Source organism: Semicossyphus pulcher, unplaced genomic scaffold (assembly GCF_022749685.1).
Source record: "Semicossyphus pulcher isolate SPU_LCO1_2020_fin unplaced genomic scaffold, fSemPul1.0.p SCAF_22, whole genome shotgun sequence".
Classification (NCBI taxonomy): domain Eukaryota; kingdom Metazoa; phylum Chordata; class Actinopteri; order Labriformes; family Labridae; genus Semicossyphus; species Semicossyphus pulcher.
In genome coordinates, this window is record NW_027211696.1 from 1 (window position 1) to 17937 (window position 17937).

Sequence of the window (17937 nt, forward strand, 5' to 3'; positions counted from 1 at the left end):
GACCATGACATCACAAAGTACTTGTGATGAGAAGTCCCTACAGCATGCACCAAATGTACCCCAACATTCCAGAGCATGGCATCACAAAGTGATATCATGCGTAGTCACTACAGCATGCATCAAATGTGTCCCAACATTCTAGACCATGACATCACAAAGTACTTGTCATTAGAAATCTCTACAGTTTGCATCAGATGTATCCCAACATTCTAGAGCATGACATCACAAAGTAAAATCATTAATAGTCCCTACAGCATGCATCAGATGTATCCCAACATTCTAGAGCATGACATCACAAAGTAAAATAATTAATAGTCCCTACAGCATGCATCAAAGGTACTCCAACATTCTAGACCATGATCTCACAAAGTACTGGTCATGCGTATTCCCTACAGCATGCATCAAATGTATCCCAACATTCTAGACCATGACATCACAAAGTACTTGTCAGTAGTAGTCCCTACAGCATGCATCAAATGTATCCCAACATTCTAGACCATGACATCACAAAGTGACATCATTAGTAGTCCCTACATCATGCATGAAAGGTACTCCAACATTCTAGACCATGACATCACAAAGAGATATCATTAGGGGTCACTACAGCATGCATCAAAGGGACTCCAACATCCTAGACCATGACCTCACAAAGTACTGGTCATTAGTAGTCCCTGCAGCATGTATCAAAGGTACTCCAACATTCTAGACCATGACATCACAAAGTACTTGTCATTAGTATTCCCTACATCATGCTCCAAAGGTACTCCAATATTCTAGACCATGACCTCACAAAGTACTGGTCATTAGTAGTCCCTACAGCTTGCACAAAATGTACCCCAACATTCTAGAGCATGACTTCACAAAGTACTTGTCTCTAATTGTCCCTACAGCATGCACAAAATGTACCCCAACATTCTAGACCATGACATCACAAGTTACTTGTCATTAGTAGTCACTACAGCATGCATCAAATGTACCTCAACATTCTAGACCATGACATCACAAAGTACAGGTCATTAGTAGTCCCTACAGCATGTATCAAAGGTACTCCAACATTCTAGACCATGACATCACAAAGTACTTGTCATTAGTAGTCCCTACAGCATGTATCAAAGGTACTCCAACATTCTAGACCATGACCTCACAAAGTACTGGTCATTAGTAGTCCCTACAGCTTGCACAAAATGTACCCCAACATTCTAGAGCATGACATCACAATGTACTTGTCAGTAGTAGTCCCTACAGCATGCATTAAATATATCCCAAAATTCCAGACCATGACATCACAAAGTGACATCATTAGGAGGCACTGCAGCATGCATCGAATGTATCCCAACATTCTAAGGCATGACATCACAATGTACTTGTCAGTAGTAGTCCCTACAGCATGCATCAAAGTTACTCCAACATTGTAGACCATGACATCACAAAGTACTTGTCATTAGTAGTCCCTAAAGCATGCATCAAATGCATCCCAACATTCTAGACCATGACATCACAAAGTACTTGTCATTATTATTCCCTACATCATGCTTTAAAGGTACTCCAACATTCTAGACCATGACCTCACAAAGTACTTGTGATGAGTAGTCCCTACAGCATGCACCAAATGTACCCCAACATTCCAGAGCATTACATCATGAAATTATATCATTAGTAGTCAGTACAGCATGCATCAAAAATATCTCAACTTTCTAGACCATGATCTCACAAAGTACTTGTCATTAGTAGTCCCTACAGCATGCATCAAAGGTACCGCAACATTCTAGAGCATGACATCTTAAAGTCCTTGTCATGAGTAGTCCCTACAGCATGCATCAAAGGTACCCCAAAATTCTAGAGCATTACATCATATAATGAAATCATTAGTAGTCACTACAGCACGTATTAAACTATCTCAACATTCCAGAGCATGACATCACAACTTACTTGTCATTAGTTGTCCCTACAGCATGCACCAAATGTATCCCAACATTCCAGAGCATGACATCACAAAGTGATATCATGCGTAGTCCCTACAGCATGCATCAAATGTATCCCAACATTCTCGACCATGACATCACAAAGTACTGGTCATTAGTAGTCCCTACAGCATGTATCAAATGTATCCCAACATTCTAGACCATGACATCACAAAGTACTTGTCATTATTATTCCCTACATCATGCTTCAAAGGTACTCCAACATTCTAGACCATGACCTCACAAAGTACTTGTCATTAGTAGTCCCTACAGCTTGCACAAAATGTACCCCAACATTCTAGAGCATGACATCACAAAGTACTTTTCAGTAGTAGTCTCTACAGCATGCATCAAATATATCCCAACATTCTAGAACATGACATCACAAAGAGATATCATTAGGAGTCACTACAGCATGCATCAAATGTACCTCAACATTCCAGTGCATGACATCACAAAGTACTTGTCATTAGTAGTCCCTTGAGCATGCATCAAAATGTACCCCAACATTCTAGAGCATGACATCACAAAGTACTTGTCATTAGAAGTCTCTACTGTATGCATCAGATGTATCCCAACATTCCAGAGCATTACATTATAAAATGATAACATTAGTAATCAGTACAGCATGCATCAAAAATATCTCAACATTCCAGAGCATGACATCACAACGTAATATCATTAATAATCCCAACAGCATGCATCAAATGTATCCCAACATTCTAGACCATGACATCACAAAGCAATATCATTAGTAGTCCCTACAGCATGCATCAAACATATCCCAACATTCTAGACCATGACATCACAAGTTACTTGTCATTAGTAGTCCCTACAGCATGCATCAAAGGACTCCAGCATTCTAGACCATGACCTCACAAAGTACTGGTCATTAGTAGTCCCTACAGCATGTATCAAAGGTACTCCAACATTCTAGACCATGACATCACAAAGTACTTGTCATTAGTAGTCCCTACAGCATGCATCATAGGTACCCCAACATTCTAGAGCATGACATCACAAAGTACATGTGATGAGTAGTCCCTACAGCATGCACCAAATGTACCCCAACATTCCAGAGCATGACATCACAAAGTGATATCATGCATAGTCACTAAAGCATGCATCAAATGTGTCCCAACATTCTAGACCATGACATCACAAAGTAAAATAATTCATAGTCTCTACAGCATGCATCAGATGTATCCCAACACTCTAGACCATGACATCACAAAGTACTTGTCATTAGAAGTCTCTACTGTATGCATCAGATGTATCCCAACATTCCAGAGCATTACATTATAAAATGATAACATTACTAATCAGTACAGCATGCATCAAAAATATCTCAACATTCCAGAGCATGACATCACAACGTAATATCATTAATAGTCCAACAGCATGCATCAGATGAATCCCAACATTCTAGAGCATGACATCACAAAGTAAAATAATTAATAGTCTCTACAGCATGCATCAGATGTATCCCAACACTCTAGAGCATGACATCACAAAGTAAAATAATTAATAGTCCCTACAGCATGCATCAAAGGTACTCCAACATTCTAGACCATGACCTCACAAAGTACTGGTCATTAGTAGTCCCTACAGCATGCATCAAATGTATCTCAACATTCTAGACCATGATATCACAAAGTACTGGTCATCAGTAGTCCCTACAGCATGTATCAAAGGTACTCCAACATTCTAGACCATGACATCACAAAGTACTTGTCATTAGTAGTCCCTACAACATGCATCAAAGGACTCCAGCATTCTAGACCATGACCTCACAAAGTACTGGTCATTAGTAGTCCCTACAGCATGTATCAAAGGTACTCCAACATTCTAGACCATGACATTACAAAGTACTTGTCATTAGTAGTCCCTACAGCATGCATCATAGGTACCCCAACATTCTAGAGCATGACATCACAAAGTACATGTGATGAGTAGTCCCTACATCATGCACCAAATGTACCCCAACATTCCAGAGCATGACATCACAAAGTGATATCATGCATAGTCACTACAGCATGCATCAAATGTGTCCCAACATTCTAGACCATGACATCACAAAGTAAAATAATTCATAGTCTCTACAGCATGCATCAGATGTATCCCAATATTCTAGACCATGACATCACAAAGTACTTGTCATTAGAAGTCTCTACAGTATTCATCAGATGTATCCCAACATTCTAGAGCATGACATCACAAAGTGATATCATAAGGAGTCACAACAGCATGCATCAAAGGACTCCAACTTTATAGACCATGATCTCACAAAGTACTTGTCATTAGAATTCTCTACTGTATGCATCAAAAGTACTCCAACATTCTAGACCATGACCTCACAAAGTAAAATAATTAATAGTCTCTACATCATGCATCAAATGTATCCCAACATTCTAGACCATGACATCACAAAGTACTTGTCAATAGAAGTCTCTACTGTATGCATCAGATGTATCCCAACATTCCAGAGAATTACATTATAAAATGATAATATTAGTAATCAGTACAGCATGCATCAAAAATATCTCAACATTCCAGAGCATGACATCACAACATAATATCATTAATAGTCCCTACAGCATGCATCAAAGGTACCCCAACATTCTAGAGCATGACCTCACAAAGTACTTGTGATGAGTAGTCCCTACAGCATGCACCAAATGTACCCCAACATTCTAGAGCATGACGTCACAAAGTGATATCATGCGTAGTCACTACAGCATGCATCAGATGTATCCCAACATTCCAGAGCATGACATCACAAAGCAATATCATTAGTAGTCCCTACAGCATGCATCCAAGGAATCCCCAACATTCTAGAGCATGACATCACAAAGTACTTGTGATGAGTAGTCCCTACAGCATGCACCAAATGTACCCCAACATTCCAGAGCATGACATCACAACATAATATCATTAATAGTCCAACAGCATGCATCAAATGTATCCCAACATTCTAGAACATGACATCACAAAGCAATATCATTAGTAGTACCTACAGCATGTATTAAAGGTACTCCAACATTCTAGACCATGACATCACAAAGTACTTGTCATTCGTAGTCCCTACAGCATGCATCAAAGGTACCCCAACATTCTAGAGCATGACATCACAAAGTACTTGTGATGAGTAGTCCCTACAGCATGCACCAAATGTACCCCAACATTCCAGAGCATGACATCACAAAGTGATATCATGCGTAGTCACTACGGCATGCATCAAATGTGTCCCAACATTCTAGACCATGACATCACAAAGTACTTGTCATTAGAAATCTCTACATTATGCATCAGATGTATCCCAATATTCTAGACCATGACATCAGAAAGCAATACCATAAGTATTCCCTACAGCATGCATCAAAGGTACTCCAACATTCTAGACCATGACACCTTGAAATGATGTAACTAGTTGTCACTACCACATGCATTAATTGTATCCCAACATTCTAGACCATGACTTCACAAAGTACTGGTCATTAGTAGTCAATACAGCATGCATCAAATGTACCTCAACATTCTAGACCATGACATCACAAAGTACTGGTCATTAGTAGTCCCTACAGCATGTATCAAATGTATCCCAACATTCTAGACCATGACATCACAAAGTACTTGTCATTATCATTCCCTACATCATGCTTCAAAGGTACTCCAACATTCTAGACCATGACCTCACAAAGTACTTGTCATTAGTAGTCCCTACAGCTTGCACAAAATGTACCCCAACATTCTAGAGCATGACATCACAATAATCTTGTCAGTAGTAGTCCCTACAGCATGCATCAAATGTATCCCAACATTCTAGACCATGACATCACAAAGTAGTTGTCATTAGTAGTCCCTACATCATGCATCAAAGGTACTCCAACATTCTAGACCATGACATCACAAAGTACTTGTCATTAGAAGTCTCTACTGTATGCATCAGATGTATCTCAACATTCCAGAGCATGATATCACAACGTAATATCATTAATAGTCCCTACAGCATGCATCAAATGTATCCCAACATTCTAGACCATGACATCACAAATCAATATCATTAGTAGTCCCTACAGCATGCATCAAACATATCCCAACATTCTAGACGATGACATCACAAGTTACTTGTCATTAGTAGTCCCTACAGCATGCATCAAATGTACCTCAACATTCTAGACCATGACATCACAAAGTAGTTGTCATTAGTAGTCCCTACAGCATGTATCAAAGGTACTCCAACATTCTAGACCATGACATCACAAAGTACTTGTCATTAGTAGTCCCTACAGCATGCATCAAAGGACTCCAGCATTCTAGACCATGAGTTCACAAAGTACTGGTCATTAGTAGTCCCTACAGCATGTATCAAAGGTACTCCAACATTCTAGACCATGACATCACAAAGTACTTGTCATTCGTAGTCCCTACAGCATGCATCAAAGGTACCCCAACATTCTGGAGTATGACATCACAAAGTTCTTGTGATGAGTAGTCCCTACAGCATGCACCAAATGTACCCCAACATTCTAGACCATGACATCACAAGGTACTGGTCATTAGTAGTCCCTACAGCATGAATCAAAGGTACTCCAACATTCTGGACCATGACATCACAAAGTACTTGTCATTAGTAGTCCCTACAGCATGCATCAAAGGACTCCAGCATTCTAGACCATGACCTCACAAAGTACTGGTCATTAGAAGTCCCTACAGCTTGCACAAAATGTACCCCAACATTCTAGAGCATGACATCACAATAATCTTGTCAGTAGTAGTCCCTACAGCATGCATCAAATGTATCCCAACATTCTAGACCATGACATCACAAAATAGTTGTCATTAGTAGTCCCTACATCATGCATCAAATGTGTCCCAACATTCTAGACCATGACATCACAAAGTACTTGTCATTAGAAATCTCTACAGAATGCATCAGATGTATCCCAACATTCTATACCATGACATCACAAAGCAATAACATAAGTAGTCCCTACAGCATGCATCAAAAGTATTCCAACATTCTAGACCATGACATCACAAAGTACTTGTCATTATTATTCCCTTCATCATGCATCAAAGGTACTCCAACATTCTAGAACATGACATCACAAAGAGATATCATTAGGAGTCACTACAGCATGCATCAAAGGACTCAAACTTTCTAGATCATGATCTCATAAAGTACTTGTCATTAGTAGTCACTACAGCATGCATCAAAGGACTCCAACTTTCTAGACCATGATCTCACAAAGTACTTGTCATTAGTAGTCCCTACAGCTTGCATCAAAAGTATTCCAACATTCTAGACCATGACCTCTCAAAGTACTTGTCATTAGTTGTCCCTACACCATGCTTCAAAGGTACTCCAACATTCTAGACCATGACATCACAACGTGATATCATTAATTGTCCCTACAGCATGCATCAAATGTATCCCAACATTCTAGACCATGACATCACAAAGCAATATCATTAGTAGTCCCTACAGCATGTATCAAAGGTACTCCAACATTCTAGATTATGACATCACAAAGTACTTGTCATTCGTAGTCCCTACAGCATGCATCAAAGGTACCCCAACGTTCTAGAGCATGACATCACAAAGTACTTGTCATTAGAAATCTCTACAGTATGCATCAGATGTATCCCAACATTCTAGAGCATGACATCACAAAGTAAAATAATTAATAGTCTCTACATCATGCATCAAATGTATCCCAACATTCTAGACCATGACATCACAAAGTACTTGTCATTATTATTCCCTACTTCATGCTTCGAAGGTACTCCAACATTCTAGACCATGACATCACAAAGTACTTGTCATTAGTAGTCCCTACAGCTTGCACAAAATGTACCCCAACATTCTAGAGCATGACATCACAATGTACTTGTCAGTAGTAGTCCCTACAGCATGCATCAAAAATATCCCAACATTCTAGACCATGACATCACAAAGTGACATCATTAGGAGGCACTGCAGCATGCATGGAATGTATCCCAACATTCTAAGGCATGACATCACAATGTACTTGTCAGTAGTAGTCCCTATAGCATGCATCAAATATATCCCAACATTCAAGAACATGACATCACAAAGAGATATCATTAGGAGTCACTACAGCATGCACCAAATGTACCCCAACATTCTAGACCATGACATCACAAAATACTTGTCATTAGAAGTCTCTACTGTATAAATCAGATGTATCCCAACATTCCAGAGAATTACATTATAAAATGATAACATTAGTAATCAGTACAGACCATGACATCACAAAGTACTTGTCATTAGCAGTCCCTACATCATGCATCAAAGGTATTCAAACATTCTAGACCATGACATCACAATGAGATATCATTAGGAGTCCCTATAGCATGCATCAAATGTGTCCCAACATTCTAGACCATGACATCACAAAGTACTTGTCATTAGAAATCTCTACAGTATGCATCAGATTTATCCCAACATTCTAGAGCATGACATCACAAAGTAAAATAATTAATAGTCTCTACATCATGCATCAAATGTATCCCAACATTCTAGACCATGACATCACAAAGCAATACCATCAGTAGTCCCTACAGCATGCATCAAAAGTATTCCAACATTCTAGACCATGACATCACAAAGTACTTGTCATTATTATTCCCTACATCATGCATCAAAGGTACTCCAACATTCTAGACCATGACCTCACAAAGTACTTGTCATTAGTAGTCCCTACAGCTTGCACAAAATGTACCCCAACATTCTAGAGCATGACATCACAATGTACTTGTCAGTAGTAGTCCCTACAGCATGCATCAAATATATCCCAACATTCTTGAACATGACATCACAAAGTGACATCATTAGGAGGCACTGCAGCATGCATTGAATGTATCCCAACATTCTAGACCATGACATCACAAAGTACTTGTCATTAGAAGTCTCTACTGTATGCATCAGATGTATCCCAACATTCCAGTGAATTACATTATAAAATGATAACATTAGTAATCAGTACAGCATGCATCAAATGTATCCCAACATTCTAGACCATGACATCACAAAGCAATATCATTAGTAGTCCCTACAGCATGTATCAAAGGTACTCCAACATTCTAGATTATGACATCACAAAGTACTTGTCATTCGTAGTCCCTACAGCATGCATCAAAGGTACCCCAACGTTCTAGAGCATGACATCACAAAGTACTTGTCATTAGTAGACCCTTCAGCATGTATCAAAGGTACTCTAACATTCTAGACCATGGCATCACAAATCAATGTCATAAGTCGTCCCTACAGCATGCATCAAATGTATTCCAACATTCCAGACCATGACATCACAAGGTACTTGTCATTATTATTCCCTACATCATGCTTCAAAGGTACTCGAACATTCTAGACCATGACCTCACAAAGTACTTGTCTTTAGTAGTCCCTACAGCTTGCACCAAATGTATCCCAACATTCTAGACCATGACATCACAAAGTGAAATCATTAGGAGGCACTGCAGCATGCATCGAATGTATCCCAACATTCTAGACCATGACATCACAAAGAGATATCAATAGGAGTCCCTATAGCATGCATCAAAGGTACTCCAACATTGTAGACCATGACCTCACAAAGTACTGGTCATTAGTAGTCCCTACAGCTTGCACAACATGTACCCCAACATTCCAGAGCATGACATCACAAAGTAAAATAATTAATAGTCCCTACAGCATGCATCAAGGGTACTCCAACATTCTAGACCATGACCTCACAAAGTACTTGTCATTAGTAGTCCCTACAGCATGCACCAAATATATCCCAACATTCCAGAGCATGACATCACAAAGTGATAACATGCGTAGTCCCTACAGCATGCATCAAATGTATCCCAACATTCTAGACCATGACATCACAAAGCAATATCATTAGTAGTCCCTACAGCATGCAACAAAGGTAGTCCAACATTCTAGACCATGACATCATAAGTTACTTGTCATTAGTGGTCACTACAGCTTGCACAAAATGTACCCCAACATTCTAGAGCATGACATCACAATGTACTTGTCACTAGTAGTCCTTACAGCATGCATCAAATGTATCCCAACATTCTAGACCATGACATCACAAAGCAATATCATTAGTAGTCCCTACAGCATGTATCAAAGGTACTCTAACATTCTAGATTATGACATCACAAAGTACTTGTCATTCGTAGTCCCTACAGCATGCATCAAAGGTACCCCAACGTTCTAGAGCATGACATCACAAAGTACTTGTCATTAGTAGACCCTACAGCATAGATCAAAGGTACTCTAACATTCTAGACCATGGCATCACAAATCAATGTCATAAGTCGTCCCTACAGCATACATCAAATGTATTCCAACATTCTAGACCATGACATCACAAAGTACTTGTCATTATTATTCCCTACATCATGCTTCAAAGGTACTCGAACATTCTAGACCATGACCTCACAAAGTACTTGTCTTTAGTAGTCCCTACAGCTTGCACCAAATGTATCCCAACATTCTAGACCATGACATCACAAAGTGAAATCATTAGGAGGCACTGCAGCATGAATCGAATGTATCCCAACATTCTAGACCATGACATCACAAAGAGATATCAATAGGAGTCCCTATAGCATGCATCAAAGGTACTCCAACATTGTAGACCATGACCTCACAAAGTACTGGTCATTAGTAGTCCCTACAGCTTGCACAACATGTACCCCAACATTCCAGAGCATGACATCACAAAGTAAAATAATTAATAGTCCCTACAGCATGCATCAAGGGTACTCCAACATTCTAGACCATGACCTCACAAAGTACTTGTCATTAGTAGTCCCTACAGCATGCACCAAATATATCCCAACATTCCAGAGCATGACATCACAAAGTGATAACATGCGTAGTCCCTACAGCATGCATCAAATGTATCCCAACATTCTAGACCATGACATCACAAAGCAATATCATTAGTAGTCCCTACAGCATGCAACAAAGGTAGTCCAACATTCTAGACCATGACATCATAAGTTACTTGTCATTAGTGGTCACTACAGCTTGCACAAAATGTACCCCAACATTCTAGAGCATGACATCACAATGTACTTGTCACTAGTGGTCCTTACAGCATGCATCAAATGTATCCCAACATTCTAGACAATGACATCACAAAGTGACATCATTAGTAGTCCCTACATCATGCATCAAAGGTACTCCAACATTCTAGACCATGACATCACGAAGAGATATCTTGCGTAGTCACTACAGCATGCATCAAATGTATCCCAACATTCTAGACCATGACATCACAAAGTACTTGTCATTAGTAGTCCCGACAGCTTGCACAAAATGTACCCCAACATTCTAGAGCATGACATCATATAATGAAATCATTAGTTGTCACTACAGCATATATTAAACTATCTCAACATTCCAGAGCATGACATAACAACTTACTTATCATTAGTAGTCCCTACAGCATGTATCAAAGGTACTCCAACATTCTAGACCATGACATCACAAAGTGACATCATTAGGAGGCACTGCAGCATGCATCGAATATATCCCAACATTCTAGAGCATGACATCACAAAGTAGTTGTCATTAGGAGTCCCTACATCATGCATCAAAGGTACTCCAACATTCTAGACCATGACATCACAAAGTGACATCATTAGGAGGCACTGCAGCATGCATCGAATGTATCCCAACATTCTAAGGCATGACATCACAATGTACTTGTCAGTAGTAGTCCCTACAGCATGCATCATTTATATCCCAACATTCTAGAACATGACATCACAAAGACATATCATTAGGAGTCACTACAGCATGCATCAAATGTATCCCAACATTCTAGACCATGACATCACAAAGTACTTGTCATTAGAAGTCTCTACTGTATGCATCAGATGTATCCCAACATTCCAGAGAATTACATTATAAAATGATAACATTTGTATTCAGTACAGCATGCATCAAATGTATCCCAACATTCAAGACCATGACATCACAAAGCAATATCATTAGTAGTCCCTACAGCATGTATCAAAGGTACTCCAACATTCTAGATTATGACATCACAAAGTACTTGTCATTCGTAGTCCCTACAGCATGCATCAAAGGTACCCCAATGTTCTAGAGCATGACATCACAAAGTACTTGTCATTAGAAATCTCTACAGTATGCATCAGATGTATCCCAACATTCTAGAGCATGACATCACAAAGTAAAATAATTAATAGTCTCTACATCATGCATCAAATGTATCCCAACATTCTAGACCATGACATCACAAAGTACTTGTCATTATTATTCCCTACATCATGCTTCAAAGGTACTCCAACATTCTAGGCCATGACATAACAAAGTACTTGTCATTAGTAGTCCCTACAGCTTGCACAAAATGTACCCCAACATTCTAGAGCATGACATCACAATGTACTTGTCAGTAGTCGTCCCTAAAGCATGTATCAAAGGTACTCCAACATTCTAGATCATGACATCACAAAGTACTTGTGATGACTACTCCCTACAGCATGCACCAAATGTACCCCAACATTCCAGAGCATGACATCACAAAATGATATCATGCATAGTCACTACAGCATGCATCAAATTTGTCCCAACATTCCAGAGCATGACCTCACAAAGTAATATTATTAATAATCCCTACAGCATGCTTCAAAAGTATCCCAACATTCTAGAGCATGACATCACAAAGTACTTGTCATTAGAAGTCTCTACAGTATGCATCAGATGTATCCCAACATTCCAGAGCATTACATCATAAAATTATATCATTAGTAGTCAGTACAGCATGCATCAAAAATATCTCAACATTCCAGAGCATGACATCACAACGTAATATAATTAATAGTCCCGAGAGCATGCATCAAAGGTACTCCAACATTCTAGGCCATGACCTCAAAAAGTACTGGTCATTAGTAGTCCCTACAGCATGCATCAAAGGACTCCAGCATTCTAGACCATGACCTCACAAGTTACTTGTCATTAGTAGTCACTACAGCATGCATCAAATGTACCTTAACATTCAAGACCATGACATCACAAAGTACTGGTCATTAGTAGTCCCTACAGCATGTATCAAAGGTACTCCAACATTCTAGACTATGACATCACAAAGTACTTGTCATTAGTTGTCCCTACAGCATGCATCAAAGGACTCCAGCATTCTAGACCATGACCTCACAAAGTACTGGTCATTAGTAGTCCCTACAGCATGTATCAAAGGTACTCCAACATTCTTGACCATGACATCACAAAGTACTTGTGATGAGTAGTCCCTACAGCATGCACCAAATGTACCCCAACATTCCAGAGCATGACATCACAAAGTGATATCATGCGTAGTCACTACAGCATGCATCAAATGTGTCCCAACATTCTAGACCATGACATCACAAAGTGCTTGAGATGAGTAGTCCCTACAGCATGCATCAAACATATCCCAACATTCTAGACCACGACATCACAAGTTACTTGTAATTAGTAGTCACTACAGCATGCATCAAATGTACCTCAACATTCTAGACCATGATATCACAAAGTACTGGTCATTAGTAGTCCCTACAGCATGCATCAAAGGACTCCAGCATTCTAGACCATGACCTCACAAAGTACCTGTCATTAGTAGTCACTACAGCATGCATCAAAGGACTCCAACTTTCTAGACCATGATCTCACAAAGTACTTGTCATTAGTAGTCCCGACAGCATGCATCAAAGGTACCCCAACATTCCAGAGCAGGACATCAAAAAGTGATATCATGCGTAGTCACTACAGCATGCATCAAATGTATCCCAGCATTCTAGACCATGACCTCACAAAGTACTTGTCATTAGTAGTCCCTACATCATGCATCAAAGGTACTCCAACATTCTAGACAATGACATCACAAAGAGATATCATTAGGAGTCACTACAGCATGCATCAAAGGACTCCAACTTCCTAGACCATGATCTCACAAAGTACTTGTCATTAGTAGTTCCTACAGCATGGATCAAAGGTACCCCAACATTCTAGAGCATGACATCACAAAGTGATATCATGCGTAGTCACTACAGCATGCATCAAATGTATCCCAACATTCTAGACCATGACATCACAAAGTACTTGTCATTAGAAGTCTCTACAGTATGCATCAGATGTATCCCAACATTCCAGAGCATTACATCATAAAATTATATCATTAGTAGTCAGTACAGCATGCATCAAACATATCCCAACATTCTAGACCATGACATCACAAAGTACTTGTCATTAGTTGTCCCTATAGCATGCATCAAAGGACTCCAGCATTCTAGACCATGACCTCACAAAGTACTGTTCATTATCAGTCCCTACAGCATGCATCAAAGGTACTCCAACATTCTAGACCATGACATCACAAAGTACTTGTCATTAGTAGTCCCTACAGCATCCATCAAAGTTACCCCGACATTCTAGAGCATGACATCATATAATGAAATCATTAGTAGTCACTACAGCATGTATTAAACTATCTCAACATTCCAGAGCATGACATAACAACTTACTTATCATTAGTAATCCCTACAGCATGCATCAAAGGTATCCCAGCATTCTAGACCATGACATCACAAAGTGACATCATTAGGAGGCACTACAGCATGCATCGAATGTATCCCAACATTGTAGAGCATGACATCACAAAGTACTTGTCATTAGTAGTCCCTACATCATGCATCAAAGGTACTCCAACATTCTAGACCATGACATCACAAAGAGATATCATTAGGAGTCATTACAGCATGCATCAAAGGACTCCAATTTTCTAGACCATGACCTCACAAAGTACTTGTCATTAGTAGTCCCAACAGCATGTATCAAAGGTACTCCAACATTCTAGAGCATGACATCACAAAGTACTTGTCAGTAGTAGTCCCTACATCATGCATTAAAGGTACCCCATCATTCCAGAGCAGGACATCACAAAGTGATATCATGCGTAGTCACTACAGCATGCATCAAATGTATCCCAACATTCTAGACCATGACATCACAAAGTACTTGTCATTAGTTGTCCCTACAGCATGCACCAAATGTATCCCAACATTCCAGAGCATGACATCACAAAGTCATATCATGCGTAGTCCCTACTGCATGCATCAAATGTATCCCAACATTCTAGATCATGACATCACAAAGCAATATCATTAGTATTCCCTACAGCATGCATCAAACATATCCCAACATTCTAATCCATGACATCACAAAGCAATATCATTAGTAGTCGCGACAGCATGCATCGAACATATCCCAACATTCTAGACAATGACATCGCAAATTACTTGTCATTAGTAGTCCCTACAGCATGCATCAAAGGACTCCAGCATTCTAGACCATGACCTCACAAAGTACTGTTCATTAGTAGTCCCTACAGCATGTATTAAAGGTACTCCAACATTCTAGACCATGACATCACAAAGTACTTGTCATTCGTAGTCCCTACAGCATGCATCGAAGGTATCCCAACATTCTAGACCGTGATATCACAAAGTACTTGTGATTAGTAGTCCCTACAGCATGCATCAAATGTATCCCAACGTTCTAGAAGATGACCTCACAAAGTACTTGTCATTATTATTCCCTACATCATGCTTCAAAGGTACTCCAACATTCTAGACCATGACATCACAAAGTACTTGTCATTCGTAGTCCCTACAGCATGCATCAAAGGTATCCCAACATTCTAGACCGTGACATCACAAAGTACTTGTGATTAGTAGTCCCTACAGCATGCATCAAATGTGTCCCAACATTCTAGACCATGACATCACAAAGTACTTGTCATTAGAAATCTCTACATTATGCATCAGATGTATCCCAACATTCTAGACCATGACATCACAAAGCAATACCATAAATATTCCCTACAGCATATATCAAAAGTATTCCAACATTCTAGACCATGACATCACAACGTACTATCATTAATAGTCCCTACAGCATGCATCAAAGGTATCCCAACATTCTAGACCATGACATCACAAAGCAATATCATTAGTAGTCCCTACAGCATGCATCAAACATATCCCAACATTCTAGACCATGACATCACAAGTTACTTGTCATTAGTAGTCACTACAGCATGCATCAAATGTACCTCAACATTCTAAACGATGACATCACAAAGTACTGGTCATTAGTAGTCCCTACAGCATGTATCAAAGGTACTCCAACATTCTAGACCATGACACCTTGAAATGATGTAACTAATAGTCACTACCACATGCATTAACTGTATCCCAACATTCTAGACCATGACATCTTGAAATGATATAACTAGTAGTCACTACAACATGCATTAAAGGTATACCAACATTCTAGACCGTGACATCATAAAATTATATCATTAGTAGTCAGTACAGCATGCATCAAAAATATCTCAACATTCCAGAGCATGACATCACAAAGCAATATCATTATTCGTCACTACAGCATGCATCAAACATATCCCAACATTCTAGACCATGACATCACAAAGTACTGGTCATTAGTAGTCCCTACATCATTTTTCAAAGGTACTCCAACATTCTAGACCATGACATCACAAAGTACTTGTCATTCGTAGTCCCTACAGCATGCATCAAATGTACCTCTACATTCTAGAGCATGACATCACAAAGTACTTGTGATGAGTAGTCCCTACAGCATGCACCAAATGTACCCCAACATTCTAGAGCTTGACATCACAAAGTGATATCATGCGTATTCACTACAGCATGCATCAAATGTGTCCCAACATTCTAAGGCATGACATCACAATGTACTTGTCAGTAGTAGTCTCTACAGCATGCATCAAATATATCTCAACATTCTAGAACATGACATCACAAAGAGATATCATTAGGAGTCCCTACAGCATGCATCAAAGGTACCCCAACATTCTAGAGCATGACATCACAAAGTACTTGTGATGAGTAGTCCCTACAGCATGCACCAAATGTACCCCAACATTCTAGACCATGACATCACAAAGTACTTGTCATTAGAAGTCTCTACTGTATGCATCACATGTATCTCAACATTCCAGACCATGACATCACAAAGCAATATCATTAGTTGTCCCTACAGCATGCACCAAATGTATCCCAACATTCCAGAGCATGACATCACAAAGTGATATCATGCGTAGTCCCTACAGCATGCATCAGATGTATCCCAACATTCTAGACCATGACATCACAAAGTACTTGTCATTTTTATTCCCTACATCATGCTTCAAAGGTACTCCAACATTCTAGACCATGACTTCACAAAGAGATATCATTAGGAGTCACTACAGCATGAATCAAAGGTACTCAAACATTCTAGAGCATGACATGACAAAGTACTTGTCATTAGTAGTCCCTACAGCATGCATTAAAGGACTCCAGCATTCTAGACCATGACCTCATTAAATACTGGTCATTAGTAGTCCCTACATCATGCATCAAAGGTACTCCAACATTCTAGACCATGACATCACAAAGCAATATCATAAGTAGTCCCTACAGCATGCATCAAATGTACTCCAACATTCTAGAGCATGACCTCACAAAGTACTTGTCATTAGTAGTCCCTACAGCATGCACCAAATGTATCCCAACATTCCAGAGCATGACATCAACACGTGATATCATGCGTAGTCCCTACAGCATGCATGAAATGTATCCCAACATTCTAGACCATGACATCACAAAGAACTTGTCATTATTATTCCCTACATCATGCTTCAAAGGTACTCCAACATTCTAGACCATGACCTCACAAAGTACTTGTCATTAGTAGTCCCTACAGCTTGCACAAAATGTACCCCAACATTCTAGAGCATGACATCACAAACTGACATCATTAGGAGGCACTGCATCATGCATCGAATGTACCCCAACATTCCAGAGCATTACATCATAAAATGATAACATTAGTAATCCCTACAGCATGCATGAA